The sequence below is a fragment of the Nicotiana tomentosiformis genome, chromosome 4, assembly GCF_000390325.3.
Source record: "Nicotiana tomentosiformis chromosome 4, ASM39032v3, whole genome shotgun sequence".
Lineage (NCBI taxonomy): Eukaryota > Viridiplantae > Streptophyta > Magnoliopsida > Solanales > Solanaceae > Nicotiana > Nicotiana tomentosiformis.
The window spans coordinates 83,317,474-83,323,473 of record NC_090815.1 but is presented as its reverse complement, the minus strand read 5'-3'; positions in this window follow the sequence as shown (position 1 = coordinate 83,323,473).

Below are 6,000 nucleotides of genomic sequence, written 5' to 3'. Positions count from 1 at the left end.
AATTTATATCTTGGTGTAGGAATATCGAAATTATGAACCGTTTGATTTCATGAAAACTAGACTTTAAAATCTATGAATATCCAAAATTTGGAATCAAAAGTTTTGAGAATCATCCCAGATATTATTTTGAATCTAACTTTAGATTCCGACACGTTGATAGTTTCAGATTTGTGCAGCTTCAACAAAACAAATTATATCTTGGTGTGAAAATATCGAAATCATGAACCGCTTGATTTTATGGAAAATAGGCTTCAAGATCTAAGACATATGAAAAATTCGGAAACAAACATTTTGAGAATCGTCCCAGATATTATTTTGAATCTAACTTTAGATTCCGACACGTTGATAGTTTCAGATTTGCGCGGCTTCACCAAAACATTTATATCTTGATGTAGGAATGTCGAAATCACAAACCGTCTGATTTTATGAAAATAAGACTTCAAAATCTAAAACATTATCAAAACGTAGGATTTAATACCTTAAGGATAGTTTCAGATAGTATTTCGAAATCAACATCAGATTTTAATATATTGACAGTTTCGAATTGGCGCGACTTCGCCAAAACTTTTATGTTTTGTTATGGAAGCCTCGGGATCACGAGACGTTTTTCTTGCTATAAATCGAAATTCAAGAGCTCCATTCTCACAAATAACTTGGGTTCAAGTCTCACTGAATTTGAAACGTTGTGCCTAGGAATCTTTCTTCTTATATTTGTGTTCCCTTTTGACGCCTCTCTTCTCTTCCCTCCCACCCCCTCCCTTTTTTAGGACAGTGAGCGGATATGAAGACCAACAAACTTGAAGGTTATGTGAACATGAAGACATAGCAAATCCCCAGACTTTGATACAAATATTGTCATCATTTCAGTGAAGACACCATTTTACCATAGCAGCTTGCCCTCTTTAAATCAAATGGGATCCAAAGCTTAACAGAAGAATGGTATCTCAGCTCGATTTTCAAGTACTATTGAATGGATTAAATTCCATCGTACTTCATTCGAACGATGATTGGAACACTATGTATTTTTTGAACTCATGCGACTGAACTCAGAATGAAACTCTAAGCTGCCTACGTACCTCGGTGAAGAGGATCAAGTCATACCATAGATGAGAATGGGTTATTTTTTTATTTTTTTGTTTTTTATTATTTATTTTTTTTATTTTTTTATTTTTTTATGTCCTAACTTTTGCCTAGGCTGCCTATTTCGAGGTTTTCAACCTAGAGGACTCTTTTCTTTTAATTATTTTTTATTTTATATATATATATATATATATTTTTTTTTTTATATGTCCTAACTTTTGCCTAGGCCGCCTCTTTTGAGGTTTTTAACCTAGCAGACTTTTTTTTTTGGGCCGTACACAGTTTATACTCTTGCGGGCCAGGAGTATAGGAACATGCAGTTTAGGCTCATGCGTCAAGGAGTGTTGCAACTTCAAAGATAATACTTCTTCAAAAACTTGCCATTGATAAGGCCGATTCTCATACCATCTGCCTCAACCAGCTTGTAAGCCCCACTTGAGTAAGCTTCTTGTACGACATATGGCCCATCCTATTTTGAATTGAACTTCCCTACAGGTTTATGGGAAGTAATAATGGGTCTTCGTATGGCAAGAATATGATCTCCTACTTGAAAAGATCTCGGGCAAACTCTTTTATTGAAGGCGCGAGACAATCGAGCTTGATAACATTCAAGACTCTGTTGAGCTTCCAACCTCTTCTCATCAATAGCCTCCAACTCTACTAATCGAAGTCGAGTATTTTCTTCATCAGTGATCCCTTCTTGAATAGCCAGTCATAATGAAGGTATTAGACGCTCGAGTGGCAAGACGGCTTCGACTCCATAAATGAGTGAATAAGGAGTTGCTTGTGTTGGCGTGCGATGAGTCATCCTATATGCCCATAGAGCTTCTTCCATACGGCCATTCCAATCTCGTTTGGATTTGGAGACGACTTTCTTTAACAAGTTGCATAGAGTTTTGTTGAATGCCTCATCTAGACCATTGGCGGCAACATTGTACATCGAAGAGTTACATTGCTTGAAGCCAAAGAGATCACAAATCTTGTTCATCAACCTATTATCGAATGGCTTTCCATTATCCGTTATTATGTAACGAGGAATGCCAAAGTGATAGATTATGTTTACTCGGATGAAACTTGCAACATTTTCCTTCTTTACCTCTTTAAGAGCAACAACTTCAGCCCATTTTGAGAAGTAGTCAGTTGCAGCCAAGATATATAGGTGCCCACCAGAGGACTTTGGCAGTGGTCCAACAACATCCAATCCCCAAGCATTAAACGGCCAGGATGCCACAGTCGGGTGCAGCACTTCAGGAGGTTGATGAATAAAATTCACATGGAATTGACAAGCCTTGCATCTTCGAGCATAGTCCAAGCAATCTTTTACCATCGTTGGCCAATAATATCCCATCCTTTTTACATAAAAATGGAGCTTTGGTCCAGACTAGTGTGACCCACAAACCCCAGAATGTGCCTCTTGCAAAGCTTGGAGTTCTTTTTCTTCCCCTGAGCATCGCAAGAGTACTCCCTCGAATGACCTTCTGTATAGAGTATATTTGTAGTAAAGGAAGAGAGGTGCACAACGACAGATTTCAGTCCCTCTCCTCGGATTTTCTGGAAGTATCCCATAGCTTAAGTAGTCGATAATGGGTTGTCGCCATTCGTCTTTCTCAGCTTCATAAATAGTGACAAGATGCTTGAGTTCATTTTCATCACCTTCAACCTAATTTGGCGGCGTTACTACCCATTTTTGTCAGACAGTAACTTGCGCTTAATCAGGGTAGGTTAACGATGAAGCTAGGGCAGCTAAAGCATCAGCCTTCTTGTTTTCTTTCCTTGGCACATGTTAAATATTCATGTCACTGACCCATCCCATTAAGTTTTTAGCATAATCATTATATGGGCGTAGTTTAGGTTTCTTGACCTCGTAACTACCTAAAAGCTGGTTGATCACCAACTGAGAGTCACCAAAGACTTGCAATTGCAACCGCTTCATTTCGACAGCCATTTCAAAACCAAGTATTAGTGCTTGATACTCAGCAATATTGTTAGAGCAGAGTTGCGTCAACATAAAAGAGTAGGGCAGAACTTCACCTTGAGAAGTGACAAATACTACACCAGCACTAGCTCCTCCGCGATGTGCAGCACCATCAAAGTACATCTTCCATGGAGGTTGAACTTCATTGACCATTGCGTCCTCATCAGGTAGTTCGTCAGTTAGCTCCCAATCATCCGGTATAGGGTGATCTGCCAAGAAGTCTGCCAATGCTTGTCCTTTTACAGCCTTTTGAGGGATGTACAAAATCTCAAATTGTTGAAATTGGAAATACCATCTTGCTAGTTGATCACTAAGAACAGGTTTTGACATCACGAACTTGATGGGATTTGCTTTAGAAACAAGACGAACAACATGAACTGAAAAGTAGTGCTTTAACTTTTGAATTGAGAAGACTAGCGCCAAACATAACTTTTCAATTGGCGAATAATTCAGCTCGTTTGGTGTCATCATCCTGTTCAAGTAGTAATAGCGCTCCAACAAACCTTTCTTGTGCTGAAATATATAGTATCAGCGGCTTTCCAAGTATAGGGGCTGCTAAAATCGGAGGCTTCATCAAGTAGGATTTAATGCTCTCAAAGGCATTGCTACACGTTTGGTCCCATTTAAAAGGGACACCTTTTTTCATAAGGCGACTGAATGGTTGGCACCTCCTAGCTAGGTTTGAGATGAATCTCCTAAGGTATGATAACTTTCCTTTCAGACTTTTCAATTCGTGAATATCCCGAGGCTCAGGCATTTTCAAGATTGCATCTACTTTGGCTTGATCAATTCCAATCCCTCGATGTCGGACAATGAAACCAAGGAACTTTCGGAAGTAACTCCAAAGGCGCATTTCAATGGATTCATCCTAAGTTGGTACCTCCGGAGAAACTCAAACACCATTCTCAAGTTTTTCAAGTGGTCGCCCTTCTTTCTTGATTTTACCACTAAGTCGTCCACATAGCATTCGACATTTTTGTGGAGGAGGTCGTCAAAAATATTCTGCATATCCCTTTGATAAGTAGCACCAGCGTTCTTCAAGCCAAAAGGCATTACCCTGTAGCAATAAATACCCTTGGGGGTTTGGAATGCAGTAAGCTCTTCATACTTTGGTTCCATGCGAATTTGGTTATAGCCTGACGAACCATCCATAAATGACATTGCCTCATACCCACTAGTAGCATCGATCATCAGCTCTTGAATAGGAAGCGGGAATTCATCTTTGGGACACTCGAATCTAGCCATTCTTCTTCCTTACAGTGACAATACTTGAAACCCACGTTGGGTATTTAACTTCCCGAATAAATCCAGCTTCAATGAGTTTGTTAACTTCAGTTTCAATCAAGGAAACCAAGTCTGGCCTAAAGCGCCATTCTTGAACGCAAGGTGATGGACTGCTACTTTAGGGTCCAAGCCAGGAATTTTTTTGTAACTCCAAGCAAAGACATCCCTAAACTCCTTGAGTAACTCAATATAAGTGCTTTATTCATCAACTTCTAGTAAAGCATTTAGGTAGGTGGGTCTTGGTTCTTTATTAGTGCCAAGGTTAACTTCTTTTAAGGCATCAATCGTTGCCTTCACCCCTTCTTCAAGTTTTGGGGGAGCATCTTTCGCATCTTCATCTTCTTGAGGGTCCCCATCGTTGAAGGATATGTGATAACACGGTAAAACATCGTCCAATTTCTCGTTATCCTCCATTAGAGATAAAACACCATGCTCGCCTTGTGCAGTAACATGATACGAAGAACCCACACTTTCTTTGTCTTCATCACGTTCTTTAGTGTAGACCACAGTGTATGTCTTCACCTTCAGTATCTCATTACACGAAACCATGGCTTTTGTTTGTCGCTTTATTCTAGAAGGAACCAAACTTTGGAAATCCTTAGAGATCTTCTAAATTTTGGGTGAAGCAACTATTCTTGTATTTCGATAATTTCTCTGGAACTTATGCCCCTTCTTTAATGGACCCAATCTCTCAAATACGGAAGTTCTCACAGTTGATTTTCCAAGTTGATCAAAGATAGAAGGCCTGTTAGAAGCGGAAGATTCATCTTCTACAGTGATATAATTGCTGCTCGCCCTTCTTATGAAGATGCACACTGGTGACGGTTGATTGTATCCCAAACCTTCACGTGGTTGCCTCATCGCATCTTCTTCTAGGAGCTTCCCTAACTTTGACGGCTCATTGGGATTCTATACAGCTTTTTCAAATAGCCTGTAAGCGTAGGATCAAAACCTTCATCTGTTAGTTTTGTAGGGAGTGCCACATTCTGCAAACGATTTTGGGCTACAAATCCTGCAAGTGGCTTCGAGGACAACTTTACTGCCTTAATTCATTTTACCGGAAGAGTTAACTCCTTTAGCATGTTAGTTTGGAGATTAGATGATTCGCCTTCATCTTTCTTCCTTTTAGGGACATATTGGAGCGCATGATTTACTTTCTTTCCATAAGACGCAATATCCTCTCTATGAGATTTATTCGTGTCGGGTTGTACCTCCTCAGTAACAACTTTGATTTTGTCGGCAACCACCTCAGCTCTCTTAGCCGTGGACCCATCATCCTTGTCATTCATAACATCATCATATTTTAGCTCCTTCACAATGCGGTTCTTCAAGTAGAACTTTGCATCGGCGAAGTGTGACTCAGCCTCGGTGAATGGCTAGTCATCAGCAATTATCTTCTTCTTGACTTCACCTTCGTATTATTTCAAACATTGATGGTAGGTAGATGGAACCACTTTATTCTTATGTATCTAAGGCCTTCCAAGCAAGAAGTTGTATGTGGTCTTTGTATCGATCACATGCAGCTATGTACTTGATTGCATATCTTCAATGGTGATTCCCAACCTGATCGCGCCTATGGCCCTTTGCCCCCCTTGGTTGAATCCTTGGATCATCACATGACTTTCTGAGAGTTCGTTCATGGGAATACCAAGTTCTTTCAC